The sequence below is a fragment of the Berghia stephanieae genome, chromosome 2 (genome assembly GCF_034508935.2).
Source record: "Berghia stephanieae isolate SIO BIC M18660-M18661 chromosome 2, UCSD_Bste_1.3, whole genome shotgun sequence".
In the NCBI taxonomy this organism is placed as follows: Eukaryota; Metazoa; Mollusca; class Gastropoda; order Nudibranchia; family Aeolidiidae; genus Berghia; species Berghia stephanieae.
Genome location: NC_088361.1, coordinates 37808471 through 37828470, shown reverse-complemented (window position 1 = coordinate 37828470; position 20000 = coordinate 37808471). Strand labels below are relative to the sequence as shown.

At 34.7% G+C, this 20000-nt stretch overlaps 1 protein-coding gene across 2 annotated transcripts in view; it reads right to left on the bottom strand.

The window, feature by feature from the left end:
- The window catches only part of LOC144964822 (octopamine receptor 1-like), a 120256-nt gene that overhangs the window by 66180 nt on the left and 34076 nt on the right, over positions 1-20000 (bottom strand). For both annotated transcript variants that reach the window (XM_078899477.1, XM_078899478.1), the window contains exon 2: positions 5026-5088. The gene's annotated coding sequence lies outside the window, so the exon portion shown is untranslated. The remainder of the gene's footprint in view (positions 1-5025; positions 5089-20000) is intronic.

Sequence of the window (20000 nt, the reverse complement as noted above, 5' to 3'; positions counted from 1 at the left end):
CTATTTCGAGCTTCATTTTAAGCGAAAAAAAAAAGATTTAAATATCAAAACGCCCTCGCCTTTCGGCCTAATTACGCATTAAGAAGACATGTTTTCCTTTTCTAATGCCACTCATCCTGGCGATAATGACTAAACGTCTAGGGCGTTCATCCTCTTCCCACTCATTATACGTTTCCCATTTGCTCAGCTTTTCTGGAGAGCCCTTGGTCTCATCATGTCTGGAGTCTTGACAAAAACACTGAATACGATACTATGTTGGGCGTATTGATTAATCCAACGGTCGGAACTACTTTAAATTTGGAATGTGTGTTGTCGAATTTCGCATTCAAAATGGCGGCATATGTCAGCACATTACGTGCGCATTTATAAATTAAACTCTCGATGTAATGAAATAGATTTCTAACTATAAACGTAGTGTTTTTCTATTATTTCGGTTTATCAGCCATATCTATTCTTGATGTTTTAGATATCAACACTCAATGTTTTGATTAATTTCTTACCAATATGACGAATGGAATTCTTTCCATGACGTATATTAAAACCCATATTAAAATGATAGAAATATCCTTACTCTATGCAGTTCGTTTCAACAAACAAAAAATGGTGAAGCTGGAATTAATGCCTATTAATATAATTGATTGAGCTTAATATAGCGCAATAGCCACTAAATGTGCTCAAAACGCTTTACAAGGGGTCCCTGGTCGACAGCAACATTTAGCATGCAGGACGGGACATGACGCCTGTTAGGCGATATTACAATTTTTGGGACAAAGACAACGCTGTTTAACGGCCAGGTACTCATTTTACACCTGAGTACGGTGAGAGAATGTGAGTAAAGAGCCTTTTCCAAGGACTCAACTATGCGCTGAGCGCGAGGCTCGAACCCAGGACCTTCCGATCCGAAAGCGAGTGTCATACTACAAGGCCACATAGCTGCACAATTACTATTACTATTTAAAGAAGTATTGGGTTTAAGTATTGTTAACAAGCAAGGGCTCATTTTGATTTACCGATGCCGAAAGAAAAAATTTCGCAGGAAAATGTAAAAAAAAAAGTATTTCGTCCTCAATAAAACATTAAAGCTTAAACCAAAATTTGTATTTAATTTTGTTACTATACATTCAGTTTCAAGCATTAAAAACAATCCCACGCAATACCGTTTTTAGATAATAGGTCACATATTTCTCTGTCAAAATTAAGTTTGGGGGGTCAACGCTACTTCATGGTGTTTACCAAATGATATTATTTTAGATGTGATAATAATGCACAACAATGTAATATGTGCGGATATGTAGTCCAGTGGTATGGCACTCGCTTTCGGATCGGAAGGTCCTGGGTTTCTAGCCTCGATCGGCGCATAGTTGAGTTCTGAAAAAGGCTCTTCACTCACATTCTCACACCGTACTCAGGTGTAAAATAAGTACTTGGCGTTAACAGCATTGTCTCTGTCAGAAAAAATGTAATATCGCCTAAAATGAGTCATGTCTCGTTCTACTTGTTAAGTGTTGCTGTTGGTCAGGAACCCTTTGTAAAGCGCTTTGGGCACGTTTAGTGTATATTGAACTATATAAAAGCTCACGTTTATTTATAAACAGGGATGCACTTGTTTTCCGAAGCATGTCCAGAATTTAGAAATATGAAATTATTGTCACCAATTATTTCTAATAAGTCGTAAAATCGGGTCTTACAAGCTTTGAAATGGTGTTTCATCATTTCACACAAGGCAACAGTATAGACAATATCATAATTGGTTGCGATTTGAGTTATTGCTTTTGCTGTTTTATTTGTTTCAAACTTTTGTGGTATTGTATGAATGGGATAATTATGAATGTATCCAGCTTTCGATTAATGTATGGAGAACGTGAACAAATTTTAGAATGATTGCGACCGATCGATCTTGTCTTACATGTGAAAAGACTACATCATTTCTCAAGAGATTTTGCACAGATACAGCGGTAGGACAATAGTGTTCAACAGTCCTGACGTCACTTCCCTCGTAATGACACATAGTAACTTAGTAACTGGTTCTAAACTATTGGAACTATGAAATACTTCTCCGACGAGCATAAAAGTGTATCCAGTGGACAAAAACATTATAAATCTGATCATATTTTGACTTTTATACATTCTGATCACAGGATATATGAAAAATTTCTAGCCAGCATGAAGAATAAAAAGTACCGATTTTCTTTGTTTAGAACCAAGCTGCTCGTTGCTGGGAGGACGTGACATCAGACTATTAAATCCCATTATTGCTTTTGTTAGTAAACCACCCAACATCAATCTGTGCTGCAGTCGCTTTCGGATTAGTAATCTTGGAAAAGCGCCCCCACTCTTTTTCTTTCACCGCAAACAGGTGGGAAATAAATTTCTTGCCAGTAACAGCCTTGTCTCTGTCGAAAAAAAATTTCTAGTGCTTCTTAACTCTCTCCTTACGGGCCTTTTTCAGGAAAACTTGACTGTTTTACACTCCAATAATGTTTGATGTGCAAACGTTTTCTGATTAATAAAAATGTTCATTGTATCGTAACGAATGTGACGATTTTCCTGTACTTGGCAATGATAGGGTTAAATCGTCATGTACAGTCCAAATGTTAAGAATTTCTATTGGCTTTAGAGCACAATATAGAAAAAGCTCAACTTAATGACATCGCACAAGTGAAGTAACATAATATGATTGTTTAAGGGGATGGGCGGGTCCTCGATTGTCAAAAATCGAGTAAAATATCGATTTTGAGATTTTTTTATTTTTGAAAAGTTTGAAACCTTTGCTACATGAAAATGTGTTTGTTGACTCTCAGATGGGTCAGTTTAGGTCCAAACTGACCTCTTGAAGTCCAAGGGGGTCAGTAAATATAACGTTACAGCCTGGCTTGACAGCGAAAAAGCCATATAAACATTAGGCCAATATGAGCATAAAACATCGATAATAATAGGCAAGTTTGGTATCGATAGTTTCGTCTAATTTTGGTCTATATGAAATGCCCACTGTCAAGGTCTTCGGTCTATCTATATTTAGTCAAGAGCCTTTCCAAAAACCCCTTCTCTGGCCCAATTGTGAGGGGTTGACTGATTGTAGTAAAATCGTGAGTAATTGTTGTGACCTTTGCCTTGCTAGCGCTGTTCTCATTGGCTGTTCAAAATAGTCGATGATAACATGACCTGATACTGCTTTCTGAGTGGTTAGCGGGCGAGTCAAAGTTCATACTTTGACCTCACCTTCGCATGCGTCGCATGTAAACATTGTTATTCTGTGTGTGATTTTTCTTCTTCCCGGGGACATAAAAGTTTTGTTTTGTGAAAAGTACCGACACGTACGCAACAAGTATGCCTAGAAAGACTCGAATTGTACGACTTGCAAAATCAGCAGCTCGAACAAGATGGGAACAGTAATATTATTGTGAATTTTTATAGATAGAATTTGTCACTCCTTCGTAACATGATGCAAAATGAAAAAGCGCTGAGGTCTCTAAATGAATGAATGGAGTTACTGTCGAGCAAGACTGAGTATTGGGTGTAAACGAATGAGCGAGAGGTTTGCTATGCACTTGAGAACCAGAGAGAGAGAGAGAGAGAGAGAGAGAGAGAGAGAGAGAGAGAGAGAGAGAGAGAGAGAGAGAGAGAGAGAGCAAAATCCACTAACTGTGCTCAAAACGCTTTACAAAGGGTCCCTGACCGACAGCAACACGTAAAATGTAGAACAAGACCGACAGCGACAGCACTGTTGACGGCTAAGTACTCATTTTACATCCGAATACGGTGAGAGAACGGGAGTAAATAGTCTTTTCCAAGGACTCAACTATGCGCTTAACCAGGCTCGAAACCAGGACCTTCCGATCCGAAAGCGACTGTCATACCACAAGACCATATAGCCGCTCATAGCTCAGATAGATAGATAGATAGATAGATAGATAGATAGATAGATAGATAGATAGATAGATAAATAGATAGAGAGAGAGAGTGTGTGTGTGTGTACGTGTGTGTGTGTGTATACGTACGTACGTGTGTGTGTGTGTGTGTGTGTGTGTGTGTGTGTGTGTGTGAAGCCGAGAAAAGGCAAGGCAGGAACAGGAGGCTGAAGAGGGAGGGCCTGCACATCAAGCAGGGTCATTTTGACGCATGAATGCATGATCTTGTCTGAGTTTCCTGTGCTTGAAACTTTGAATGCGTTTTTCTCTGTTTGTGCTTTTTCTACCTTTATTTTGCTACTCTTCCTTTATTTGTAAACATTTTTGCATGATTTTTCGCATGTGCATACAGTATTACTAGCTTCATAAAACTGAGCATTTGTATTTCAGATTTATTTTATAAATTTTGCGTAAATGTGGGTCAAAAGTCCAAAAATGGGTCAATTTTTGATGTTTCAAAATTGATGAACTTTGAAAATCAATAAAAATAATACTATTGTAGACATTAGAAAACCGATGCTTAGCCCAAAAGAATGGCTCAAATACTACTTGTGTACGTATTTTCATGTCAATAACTTGTCATTTGGCGAAGCCTTAGCATTTTGAAAACTACTTCATTATAGGGTATCAAATTTCAAAATGGCGGCGTTACCATGGTAACCAAAAACTGAAATTTAGGTTTTCAATGTTTTTTCCTCTAATTAGGATGTACATAACCTAAAATTACCACTAAAAGTCAGCTACTTATTACATTTTAGAATTTCGCCTTCAGGACCCGCCCATCCCCTTAAATTATCATCCCATTTGTTGATAAAACAAACACATGGAACAGCCACAACATTTTATATGTGTCCATTAAATTTAACCTTTTACTTATCCAACTTCTCCACGGTCATTTACTTTCTCAATCTACTTTCTTCAATCAACAACATTTTGCGAATCACGGGAGATGAGATTCAATGTTGGAAGTTTCATGAAAAGAAGATACAAATTAACAAACATGTTTAACGAGAGACAAATCCAGAAAGATCAAATAAATAGACAATGATAACATTGCTGTCTTGATAATGAGAATAATTGAGTATAGTGTATATTTAAAAAATCAAAATACACTCACCACTGTTCTTTATTGTCTATTCTTATATTCGTTCTTTCCCTCCACTTGTCCAATAAATCCTCCCTGTGTAAGAAAATATGTGTTAAATATCTTTTGTAACATCTATCTTACTGCAAGAAGAAAACTGTTCAAATGCATTAATCAGAGGATAAAATATTTTCAATAGTTATAACAATGGTTCTGAAATATAAATTTTCTACATTAAATAAAATAAAATAAAACGTTTCCATTTTTAACAAGATCTATGACTAAGGACTACCACATCAGTGGTAACAACGACGACCACAAGAACAAAACCACCGCCACCACGACAAAAATGATAATAATAATAATAATAATAATAATAATAATAATAATAATAATAATAATAATAATAATAATAATAATAATAATAATAATAATAATAATAATAAATTGCAAATCTTGCCTGAATATCAATGACATGTTACTACAAGATACAAATCTGTCAAACGTATTTCATAAATTGACCAACGTTCCACGAAGCAGATCTTCAACGGTTTATCAATCATATATATTTAGCTCTCTACCAAGGGATATTTTAAGACACAGAGCTGAAAATAAAACGATATTGATTAATGTACAAATACAAATTAACTTTTTGAAATCTGAGTGGCAAAATTCCGAATGAATACGGATAAGCTTGAATTTGTCTTCTCCTATAGATAGTTCGAACTTGACGTCACTCAGGTCTTTGTTATTGTTTTTTGCCATCCGCGTTTGTAAGTAATTCTCACTAAACTATATCAAACTGACTAAAAACGTTCATGGTTACATGGTTTTGTGTGTTGATACGTTATACTTCAGGATGGCAATGTTATGAGCTTCTTAGCCAAGCGCATACTATCTATAAGATGTACCGTTTGAAATGATAAAAAAAAAATGTATATTAAACTTGTTAATTTAAAAGACATTGAGTTTCGTCAGAAATTGAATTGAATTATCATAGATAAAAAAAGAAACATTCTAATTGAAAAAAAAATCAATAGGCACTTGGTATTTGGATCAAAGACAAGTGGGTAATGTATTAACATCTGCAAACGCCTCGAAATTGATTCCGTTGCAAAAACAACCTTAAATTAATCTTAAATCTCGAGTAAGAAGTGTATCATTAAAAACATTGACTAATGGAATGCTTAGATAGTTCCATCAACGTCATATCTTAAAATCTAACAGTCGGAAGTCAAGGATGTGTTTAAACCGGTCCAAAACTTTTCACCACTTCTCAACACTCCAATATAGCCAGAAGTGCTTCCGGATAAATATCACCCTCATCAATCTTCAATGAGTTGCCAGCTTTCTATATTGACAGTTTCAAATCGATTCCGTCATATCTATTATCGTTATTTTTCGTCTTATTTTGCTATTTTTGTCATCTGTGTTTGTCATCATTAAAAATCATTAAAATCATAGTGGAATTCCATAGCTATTTAACATAATAACTGCCCTATTCAGGAAAAAAACGTATTTAAAATTTGACCAAAAAACTCGTCTTTCAAAAATCTATTGATTTAAATGACCCTCATCTCGGCAAAAGCTCTCAAAATGGAATTTCGCGAGGTATTCCTTGAAGTTCCAGGTTAAGATTTTTTGCCAAGATGCGGCTTTGTGGTCTTTGGTATGACACTCGCTTTAGGACAGGAAGGTCCTTGGTTCAAGCCTCCCTCAGCGCATAGTTGTGTCCTTGGAAAAGACTCTCTTCTCACATTCTCTCACTGTACTCAGGTGTAAAATGAGTACCTAACCGTCAACAGTGTTGTCTCTGTCGGAAAAAATTGTAATATCGCCTAACAGGCGTCATATCTTGTTCTACTTGTTACGTGTTACTGTTGGTCAGGGGCCCTTTGTAAAGCATTTTGAGCACATTTAGTGGATATTGCTCTATATAAAAGTTCAAGATTTTTGTTTTTTGTTGTTGTTATTTTAAATTGATCGATTTTTGAATTACCAGTTTTCTGGCCAAATTTTAAAATACGTGTTTTTCCAGAGTAGGGCAGTTAAATGGTTGATTATTCACAGTCAATCAATAATGCTTGACTCACACTTGTTTTGGAGATGGCCTTAACGAGGCTATATATTAAGTATCGTTTGATGGATGATGACCTGAAATAATCTCATTATAAAATAAATTTCTCATAAAATATATCTCGTACTTAAATTAAATCAAAGCAGCATTTGAATAGAGTAAAACCTATCAATCTTTTATGAGTTGGAAATGTGAATTATGACTAGAGGCAAACGAGACTAGAGAAGATAAAAAGAGGACGAAGAAAGAAAGATATGGATTAAAAGACAATGTTTGTATGTGTGCGTGTGTGTATGTATGTAAGCGCGCTCGCTCGTGTCTGTGTGTATATGTGTGTATGTGTATGTGTGTGTGTGTGTGTGTGTGTGTGAGAGAGAGAGAGAGAGAGAGAGAGAGAGAGAGAGAGAGAGAGAGAGAGAGAGAGAGAGAATGCTTTCTTTGGAAACTTTTAATTTGGTTATTGGGCTATACTGCGCGCTCTGAGAAGAAAAAAACTTTTATTTAAAATTTTGGCCAGAATACTCATCCTTCAAATATCAATCGATTATAACGACCCTCATCTTGGCAAATGCTCTCAAACCTGGGACTTCGCAAGTCCGAGGTTTAAGAGTTTTTAAAGATCCAAAATGAGGGTCAATTTAATGGATCAAATTAGGAAGGTCGAGTTTTCTGGCCAAAATTTTATAAACGTGTTTATTCAGAGTATGACAATAATATAGCTTCTCTAGCCCATGTCAATATATTATGATTATGGAAGTCGAATTGTTTCCGGACTGAGTAGATTAGATCCGCATCAATGGAAAACGACTAATGCATGCATGATTTCCTTGATGCTGGAGTCTTTTCCAATTTCATAAGGAAAACAACAAACCGTGAATGTTGACCACTTCCCTATGGCAATATCGAATACAGCTAGAAATCATGTAATGGGAGGTAACAATTGGCAGTGCTTGTTCCTTAAACTGTGCCAATGTAAGCACAAAACAGCGGTAGATTTATCGCGTCAAAATATTGATGCTATACTCTTGGGTAAAATAGTCAACTGTTCTGCCGCAGCTAGATCAATTATGCCAACCGCAAAACTCTGTGTGACCTTTAAAGTTATAGTCTGTTATACGAACTTCTATAAACATTAACTAAGAGCTGAGTGACGTTAATTTCATTCATTCTACATTTTTGTGCAACCTTAAAGTCATTGTAAAAATGAAAAATTTCTACCCCTAATCCTGGAAAACCCTATCAGTAAAACATAATCGTTGAATACTGTTTTGAATAAAAATGGTATTTGCTAATTGGCCTTTTGAAATAATTTTCGGTGGGCATGAATACAATCCAATGTAAACAATAGGGATTTACCAAGTGATATGACTGTCTTGAGGATGAATCATATATTTTCTAAAATTATCACTAATAGACAACTTCAATGCATTTCAAAATAGAACTAGCTAGTGCCTTTTCCAATTTATTGGTTACGAAATATATTTAAGAATCTTACTTTGAACGATAGAATAGAGAATTTTTTTCATGGATTAATTAAATACGCTCTATTTTTTAACGCGCATTAATACTCACTCGCAAGCTCGTGGTGTTGAATGTCTCGTTAACTCATTTAATAAATCCAAAACCATGAAGGAATCACACCCATTAAGTAACATTTAGCGAGGTTGCCAAGGTGCGTGGTTTTCTCACAAAGGCACTGAGCAAACGATTTAAGCGGCTGACAGAAAATCGACGAAATATCGTTGCTTCTTCAATGAGCTCGCCAAAAAATTTTCATGACTTTTGTGTATTGACCGCATGACCTCAAAAAGTTGCGAGAGGGATCCAAGATAGATAATACGCTTGATAAGCCATTATTTGGAGTGTTGGATTGAGTCGATTGTAGAGCGTTCCTCTCGTGGCCAGGCGGAAGAGACATATCTGTCGGATCCTGAGGTCGTCTGTCCAGTACCGCTTAAGTTTTCATTCTCTATTGTTTTCTGGCACTTCTCCACTCACTTCGTGTCTTGTTATTATCACCATGGGTGCCTAATCCATTCACTTTTCTGGTTTATTTCGCGGTGCTCTGAATGAATTTTGGTGGTTTCCATTTACTGAATTGCAGCCAGCAAGAGCAATAATTTCCAACTTCTCTATATTATGTCCATTTCAGCTACATTGCTACCTATATTTATTGATGTAAAAGTAGCTGCTTTTTCTGTTACTAAAGATAGTCAGTAATTAAAATAAAATCCACTCCTTAGAATGTGAAAGGTCTAAACATTTAACTCACGGTGACCAAAATCATAGAGTGATTTGAACTCGTGGTTTTAAGAATGTTAAACAAGTTGAAGATCATCTTCTTTCAGCAACATTTGAAGAAAAACATTTTGGCCAAATTAAAAATCAAACAAAGTGTTTTGTGAGTTTCAGGCAGAACGCCTTCCATCTTCAGCTATTGTATAGAGGCATTCGTGAAGCAAACAGAAAAAAAAACGGTCTCTCGAAACAAGAGCGAGTGCCAAAGAATTTGATTGGCAATAAGCAAAAAAAAAAAAAAAATGGTTAAAAATACGGAAATAAGTGCAGAAAGAAAGCTCGTTGAGGCAAATACGTTCTCTATTCAATCCTTCCTCTTCCATCCCTAAAACAGCATAACTGCAGCCACTGACAACAAAAATTGATAAACATAGAAATATTATAGGAATAAGAAAATAGGGACAAAATAAACATCAAACAGCCAAAGAACATAATAACAGTTCATAAATAATAATAATAATAATAATAATAATAATAATAATAATAATAATAATAATAATAATAATAATAATAATAATAACAATAATAATAATAATAATAATAATAATAATAATAATAATAATAATAATAATAATAATAATAATAATAATAATAATAATAATAATAATTTAAAAAAAACGAAATCAGAAAAAAAAAACTTAAACAAATCATAAAAGGGACATAGGCAATAAAAGAAGAATCATGTTATTATTCTGTATTACTCTGAAAAAAAAAAAACACGTATTTAAAATTTTGTTTTATTGAGTGAAGTCCCAGGTTTGAGCGTCTTTGTCAAGACGAGGGTAATTTAAATCGATCTATATTTGAAGGACGAGTTTTCTGGCCAAATTTGTAAATACATGTTTATCAAGAGTACGGCAGTTACCTGGTTTAAGCGACTTGAATCTTGAAAGCTTGGGGACGAAAACGCAAGGGTACAAAAATCTCCTTTTCTAGCCTTTCTTTTTAAAAATATTTAAATGATATTATCTACATAATAATAATAAAATAATGCTGAAAACTTATATAGGGCTATAACTCCGAGACACCAGACTCTAAGCGCTTAAATTACAAATTACTTTGGCTGAAACATACTCATTCGCACACACAAGCACACACACACACACACACACACACACACACACACACACAACACACAACAAAAACTAGACAGACCTATCTTGCTTACATGTCGATTGTCACATAATCGTTATATCAAACGTTTTACAATTAACGTCAAATATTTATGTGAACTTTATAAATCATTCCACAAGCTATTCTTTTGGGAGGAGAAGACTACAGGAATGTGAGATAAGGATCATTAGCACACAAAAGCCTCATTACCACTGTTTTACGGACTGTAATGGTACGATGTAACCGATGTGCTTATCGTTATATCTGCACTGGAAACATCTAAATACCAGACGGTCATTCCTCCCTTTCACCGACGTTATTATTAGCTACAGTGTAAAAACAAACATTTTGTGTTAAAGTAAGGGGTAGAAGGTGATTGAGATGGGGTAGGTATACAGATAAAGTAAAATATTCCATAATCAGACAAAACAAACATCCCATTCTGCCGCACACTGAAAAAAAAATTATTTAAAATTTTGGCCAGAAAACTCGTCCTTCAAAAATCGATCGATTAAAATGACCCCCATCTTGTCAAAAAACTTTCAAGCCTGGAAGTCCCAGTCTGTCTATAAAATGTATAAATGAACAGTGTGATTACGTAACTATTCGTACATTTTATATTAGGATCACTTGTATAACACATTGAGCGCATTTCATGGACTTTGTGCTGTATAAACGCTCACGTTTTAAATATGATTTGATAGGGAACAAGACGTACAAAGATGGACCTGCTTCAAATCTCGTAGTGATAATGGTGTTGAGACGAACGGGAATGAAATCTTGACAGAAAACTCAAATAGGTAATTGGAAGTATGAAGGATATTTCCGTTCCTGATATTCAATTTCATATCTTATTAAATCACAAAAGTATCGGCGATGCCATACACATACAAAGAGCAGCATTTGCGAAAGGAGGTCACATTAGAGTAAATTGATGTACACAGAAAGGAATCAGGAAGAAAATGAAACAACAGCAACAACAACAACAACAACAACAATAATAACTACCAAGAAAACTACCAAGAACGACAAAAACAACAATAACATACAAAAGTTATCTAACATACAAAACAAAACAAAAATCTACAAACTACACACGTTTTATAAAGGATTCGACAAAGTAACTCCCTTATCTCCTCCCTCTCCCCCTCCAAAACAAAAGCCCAAACAAATAAAGAAACAAACCAAAATAAAACGAAAAAAAAGCAAAACAAAGCAACACATCAAAGCAATGCAAGAGCATACAATTACAGAGAAGACAATTAATTTATTTTAATATCTAAACAAAGTAATGGTAAAAATTAAACAAAAACAAACAAAATAAAAACAAAACAAAAAAGGACAAACAAACAAAAATATAAACATATAAAGCAAAACAAAAAGAATTAAATAAATAAAAAAAGGATGTAAATCCGAAATATAGACATCCGAGATAAACAGACAGCTTCGTCAGTCGTAGAATATAGTTGTTGTACTGAAGGTTTTGCACAAACGTACATAACACATCCATCAAACTGCAATTTTTACTGAATGAAATGGTAATATTTAGTTCTACTTGGCTTATGCAAAACACATAATATAGCAAAGTGCTCAAAATGTCATTTTATTTTGTCCACGACTTAAATAATTTTAAAATGCCAAATCGATAATGGAAGAGATAGATTGTGTAGCTATTGGTCATTTATTCTAAATGTACTTCAGAGCAATAGAGTTCATTAAATCGGAGCTCATTCAAGTTCATTTACTGCAAAACAAACAATAACAAATATAATGCTGCCTTTGGGTAAGGCGGCCGGAGGGAGATAAAACTCGACTACACCCGGGATCGATACTGGTCTCTTTGCTTACGAGACGGGTACTCTCTTGACTTTAATCTAGATTTATCCTTTTATCATTAGCAAGTAATTATTCAAGGAAATTAAGAGAATTTTACTGGTAGTATCGCGGACTGACATTGGCACTCAGATACGATGACTATACATGTTTAAGGAGTTCGGCAGCTTAAAAGACTAAGTTGTTTCAAACTGAGCCCGACGAAAAGATTAACGAGCATGCTTTGTTTCTTTTTTTTACGTTAACTTCTTTTAGTCCTAATGAGTCATTAGGCCCATGGAGCCGGCATTTTTCTCGGTTTTTATAACATGGAACGGACAAAAGCAACTGCTTGCTACTCTTTGGATAGGACACCAGCTCTAACAGACCCAATCACTACTGGCTGAACAGAGGTCTAAAAATGATTAACAAGCAAGCTATTGGTAAATGAGAAAATGAATCGTAAATCATATAAAAGACAAAAACAAAACAATAACCTGAACTTTCCTGTCCGCAAGAATGATGATTTCTCCCAAGAACTCTCTAGTAATTCAAATTAACTACCGCATGACAAAAAAAAGGCAAAGTCAGTACCCTAGAGGCACGGCCTTCCTATCTATGTAATTGTCTGTGCTAACAAATTCAGTCGGATTTCCGCCGTCTTCCTAACAAAAACTATTGCAACCCCACCATTCTCATCTCCCTCAATACGTTCAATATTTACTTTGTGACAAGATGAATGTAAAAAGAATGTAAAGAAAATGTCTAAAGAGTCTTACTGGAACTATTACTATGATGGTGTCAGAGTGTCAACTGCACTTATTGACATTGTCAAAATGTCAATGCAAACAGGAAAAACTGTTTAAGACCTTTCTGAAAACATCATTACTTTGTATATGTGGCCTTATAGACTACACGTCGGTTAACATTGACATCAAGTCGGGTTCAAATTGTGATTAAGACGATCTAACGATTTCTTTCTATAAATTGTTTTTTAAACAGTAAATTATGAAGGTCTGTATTGTAAAACAGCATTGTCTTTTTCTAAAATGATAGTGTATAATAAGCGCCGAAGTGGATGCATGCATTTGCTACACTAAGGAGTTACGGCAGTACTTTATGCACCGCGTATCGCACATTGCGCATCACATGACTATTAATTATAGAAGGATAATAATTTTAGTGTAAACAAACATAAACATTTACAATCCATTGTTCATTGTTCACAACTAGATATAACTCTCAAAATTAATAAATCCCGACATTCTAATTCTATACCTCTCAGAACATTATGAAATAACCTGAATTAAATTTATGAACTTATTCTAAAACGTGGATCGATTATTTAAAAGCAAATCAGGACTTAATACCACGACGAGTATAGCTTTTGGAAAGATTGAACAATAAACCGAAATTTTCCTGTGTAAGAGCTGATATGTTTTAATCAATAAATATAAAAAGCAATAACAGAAGAAAACTCAACAAGATTAGATAACCACAGATAACAATAACATATTTCGCCAATGGGAACTAGTCCCCAACCAACCTCATCCTTAGTCCTAAATTGCGAAACGATGAAGTGAAAGGGCTACCAGGGAAGTTTCCATCGGAGACAAATAAATAATTAGCCAAGGATTATGAATAACGCTCCAAGCTTTAATTTCCGTCAAGATTTCAGACCCCCGGCGAATTAACGGTTTCTCACCTAATGAAGTATCCGGTTCTTATTTTTAAAATGCCTTAACACAAAAGTCAGGACACTATACTAAAGTAGTTTCCCCAAAATTGACGTTTGCTCTGGTTTAAATTGTTTCCCGTGTGACAGCTGTCTTGTTTGTGTTGAGAATTTCAATCCAGTCTCGAATTTGAAATCTTGTCAATTTTGAGTGACAAATTCTTTCTCAATTGAAAGACACAAATCAATCGGCTGACTGGTTAGTTTTATGTTTCTGTATTTTTGATAAACATATCAAGAATTCTTCGCTGTGATTCTACAATGTAGTCAGTTGTTTGATTCTCATTAGAATGTTTAAGTTTGTGAGAAGAAAGAGCTTTAAAAAGTTAGTTTACTGACGTTTATGATGTATTTGTAAACACAATTGTGGTAATGTCTGTAGAGTTAATGATCAAGAGTCGTCAATATCAAACAAATTAACCAAACATTCAATAATTATCTTCAGAATATTTTGAGAGAATTCAGAATCCAGTAATTGGTTACAAAACTATCCTCAATAAAATGGCCCTACAATGGATAAAGACTTCACAAATGACTGAAATAAAAATGATGGGTCTAATCTTCCTAATTTTACTACAACCAGTATGTCTCGTTACATAGGAGACTGTCGTCAAGCTCTCAAGACAAAGATAGGCAAAGACAAAGAAAGAAATAATGATCGAGAAGATATTGTGATTATGATGGCAGTTAAAATGATAAAATTGATGATGGTGATGGTGCCAATATTGATGGTGATAATGATGATGATGATGATGATGATGATGATGATGATGATGATGATGATAATGATGATGATGATTATGAAGAACATGCTTTGATAAGATGATAAACAATAACGTAAAGAATTAAAATAGTCCAAAAGTAAAATAATGAATAAGAAATTCTAAGTGGTTTTTTAATCTAAAATGGCCAAAGCCTGCTTGATTCAGAGAGTACGTTGAAGTGGTGGTTTAGGTTAAAAACAATTGTGTAACCGTATACTCTTTCGATAGAAATTTATAAACTTCACATCTAAAAATAATACATCATAGAAATTTTGTTGTATAACTCTTGCGCAAATGTAATATTATACAAAAGACAGGCGGTTCACTATAAAAAATACCATTGCTTACTCTTTGACCTAAATGTAACGTTGGACCTTTCACATTCTTGGACAACTGTCTCACAATCTCGTATGAAAGCAATTATTGTTTTCTCCTCATCTGGCATCAGCAGCTTCTAATGGTCTCTCGTCTCACACGACTATATTATGATGGCCCATCCAGACGGCAGCGGCTTCTAATGGTGCTCACACTATTATGTTATGACGATCGACCCAATCAGCAAAGTCCGTACCGCACTCGTGCCTGGTCGCGAACCCACCCGGAAGCTTCGTCACAACACACCGTTCAACTAGATGCTCTGCGGTTTCGGGGTCTTGTCCACATCGGATATATGTTGGACAGGCGGAAAGTCCCCACTGATGAAGTGGTGCATTTGTGTTAAGTTGGAAACCCATCCTGGAGCCTCATTACAACACAGCGCTCAACCAGATGCTCATGGCATAATCCCCTTTCTCTGAAGAGTTCATAGTAAAAATCATGATCGTTCCAAGGTTGTGAAACAGTCCATCAATGGAAATATAATCTCATTAACTCTTTCAGTAAGTGTTGGTACACTTTGTATTTTGGTCGTACTCACGCCAACCCACTTTTTGGTTTTGGAAAGGAAGCTTTTACTTCTTGTTCTGTCAATTCATCAAAATGAGCCCAAGCTTGTCAAAAAGTTAACTGCCGTACTTTAGAAAAACTCGTATTTAAATATTTGGGCAGAAAACTCGTTTGAGACTTTTGTCAAGATGGGAGTCAATTAAATTGATCGATATTTGAAGGACGAATGTTGTGGCCAAATTATTTTATTTCCAATTTTTCCAGAGCACGGCAGTTAACTGGTTAAATCTGATACAAATCTATAGGAGTCTCAGGAATTTTTTGGACACGTTGTTGGCCCTTCAATATATTGATGTATTATGATGTTGTAGTTTTCCTGCCAAAACGATAAATGGGTTTTGTACTTGTACGGTTAAGTGGTAGAAAAGAGTTACTGATTACTCCCCTGAGGGATACTACGGTCCAACTAGATAATGGTGAATCATTTATAGTTCGATAGGTTTTTGCTAGTTTAATTACAAGTAGATTTACAGTATATCACCGATGTCACAATCAAGTCCATCTAATATTGGAATGACTTTCAACTTTGGTTGTAGAAACAAATGACTAAAATCATGGATTTACAAAAGAAAAAACTCGTCCAAAAATTATCAAAATTAAAACACAAATTCTTTTATGCATTTCTGTACTAATAACTTTTTCAAGTTATCAACCTCTAAAACTTTCCGTTAGATCTAAAAGACCCATCTATCCATACACTGCACGTTGGACAAGACGGTTAGATCGATCCTGGTCACTTTGCGTGTGAAGCGAGCGCTTAACCAACTGAGCTATTAAAACTTTCCATTTAATTGACACGTGACAAATTTATTTTTACGTATTGCATTAGATTATTGAACTTAGTGAGTCAATAACAGAATTCGACTATTTATGATGGATACTACAAATACACTGAATCCAGAAAGATGTAAATGTACAACATATATTTGGGAAAAGGTAGTATCATTTTCTTCCACGACTTTTAAAGCTTTTTTGAACACCACTCGTAACTTTGAAACAAGAATAATTTTTTATATAAAAGCAAGGTAATTGGCACAACTTGTGACATAACATCGCAACGCATGTAGCCTACTGAACAATAACAAAATATTAAAAAATAGTAGTGATAGAGATGTTGACTCTCAATGATATTTAATATAAATTTTAAGATACCCTATTTTAACATGCTATTATTATGGTTTTTATGACAAAGAGTAATGTACCGCACTAGGAGGGTACTGCTTTTATTATTAGATTTTTGTTTTAGACGTAATATAATGCTACCCAAGCTCTAAATTCCTGTCATACTATGATAAAAACACATTAAAAAAATTTTGACCAGAAAATTCGTCCTTCAATTATCAATCTGGAAGTCCCAAATTTTAGTAGTTCTTGACAATATGAGGGTCATTTTAATCGATCGACATTTGAAAGACGAGCTTTGAATTTTTTTAAAAGAACGGCAGATGTGTTCATAACTCTGCCAAACAATACAACAACGCTTTTCTTTTTGCTATTTTTGAGGACGTTTACTTGATATAATATTGGTGATTCTTTTTCTCCACCCCAAACTTGTTGAAATGTCTTAAAACTGTTACCTCACAAGTATTTAAAGGTTTTATTAATCTCCCTATCAGTTTTCTGGCCAAATTGAGAGGAGTTTTCTGTCGCAATTTGAAAAAGCACATAATATATTTAAGATTCTGATGAGAAACGACTTGTCCTAGAAATATCGATCGATGAAAATGATATTTATCTTGGCAAAAACTCTCAAACCTGGAACTTCGCGAATTCCACCGTTTGAGAGTTTTCCCAAGATGAGGATCATTTAAATCGATCCATATTTGAAGGACAAGCTTTTTAAACCAAAAATATAAACGCGTGTTTTTCCCCCCTTCTGAATATGGCATATTTGCCATTCTACGTCAAACCTGTTAACGCTTTTCAACACGTTGCGTGTATTCAGCTTGGACTGTAATTCGTTTAGCTAGAGTGTGGAAGTCAACAGCGTTATAGATGGGTTGAATGGGGTTAAAAGATAAGGTTATTCTCAGGACTACCGAACGTGTGGTGATAAGATTCACACCGAACTTCTTCTTTCGACTTCTTTTTTTCCATTTCTGTTTTCATTCCATAAACGATGTTGCCGTCCCGTGACAAGACACATTTTTTTCAGTTTGGTCTGACAACGTTCACTTAAAAAAACAATAATTCAGTGGACAATAGACTCTGACCCACTGAGCGCTTTGAGCAGAGAACAATAAATAGAATTGTGTAAGATAATATAATATTGTTGTACTGTATAGTCATATATAGGATTTTGTGAAAAAGTATATAATTTCAGTTGCATTCTTATATCTATCCAAATTTTGAGGCACACACGCTTCCATGACGTGTTTATGGCTTAAATGAATGCCAGCCTTCATCTTAGTCGTCTTGTCTTCAATATTCTTTGCTCTAGTCTTCTCAAATGAACTGAATTATCCATGCAGACCTCCAACTTGAAATTGGAAAGATTCGTAGTTTCCAGGAGTGATAATATAGTAGACATTATAACTACTTTCAAAAGTTACAAATTTGTGTTTAAATACATTAAAGTAATGCTTTAAACTCATTATATATATATATATATATATATATATATATATATATATATATATATATATATATATATATATATATATATATATATATATTAGATCTTCCAATTAAAACTTCGTTTTCAAGAAATTTATTGAATTAATGATCTTTATGCAATTGTCAATTAGGACCCAAAAATTCGTATTTCTCCGAAATTTTCTTAGTAACTTAGTAACTGGTTCTAAACTATCGGAACAATGGCGGACGCCCAATGAAATACTTCTCCGACGAGCATAAAAATGTATCCAGAGGAGAAAAAATCATAGATCTGATCATGTTTTGACTTTTATACATTCTGATCACATGACATGTGAAAAAGTTCTAGTCAACATGAAGAATAAAAGGTACCGATTTTCTTTGTTTAGAACCAAGCTGCTTGTTGCTGGGCGGACGTGACATCAGACTATACAATCCTTTTCCTAACTCCACTGATAAGATCTGAGCAGAAGATGTACAAATAGTAATTTTGATTAAACGACCTCCACCTTATTAAAAATTGAGATCCAAAAGAGAGAAAAGATCGGGCAAAGAATTATAGACGATCATTAACATTGCGAATGTAAAAGCCGGTATACTAATGATTAAGGTGAAAATCTCATTTGTTTAGTGCAGGATGAATGTTGGCCATATTGACGGCATGCATTTACGTATAATACTCACCAATTCTGCCCCCACCCGACAAATCAATCTTACCAACATACAAACCTATGTGTAACCTTAAACCTTTATAGTCTGAAAGAATTTATTGAGAATATATTACTAACTTGCGGTCTAAAAACAATAACAAAGAGCTGAGTGACGTCACCTTTATTTATTCTACACGTTGGGTCTTACGAACCGAAAATTTTATTGTTGACTCCAGCATTGCTGCTACTACTGCTACTATTGATTTACGCGCGAGATGCAATTTTCTTGCCATGGAAAACCTCACGCGTCCAGGGGATTTGTAATGTAGCCAGGCTGTTGTTCCTTTACACCATGATGGCATTTAAACATGGTCACCTTATGGGAGACCGGTCAAAATGCGTGTCGCAATCCATCACGAGATAATTTTACGTGTCCGGAATTCGTTATCACTTGAAAAACAAAATGCTTATTTTTTTCCAGTTACAAACATTTCATAAAAAAAAAATGTATTCAAAATTTAGCCGGTAAAAGCATCCTTCAAATTAATATCGATTGATTTAGATGATCCCTATCTTGGAAAATAATTCTCAAACCTGGGACTTTGCGGATGGATGTTATACAAACCTTTTAGTACATTTTAGCGACGCTAAATCAATTAAGTTGATTTACTTTTGAGTCAAATAATCATATCTTATAGCTAGTCTACTTGTTATCACAAAAATGAAAAATACAGCAACAACTTTTTACGTGAAACGTTTGATATTATTTCTTTTTTTTCTTAATTGAGCTGTTGAGCTTTTTTAAAAAATGAGCTTGTATATAGCGCAATATCCACTAAACGTGCTCAAAGCGCTTTTTAAGGGATCCCTGGCCAAACTTAACATGTACGACAAGTCATGACGCCTGTTTTGCGATAATATTACATTTTTTTCGGCGAGAGACAACGCTGTTAACGGCCAGGTACTCATCTTACACCTGCGTACGATGAGAGAATTTAGATAAAGAGCCTTCTCCAAGG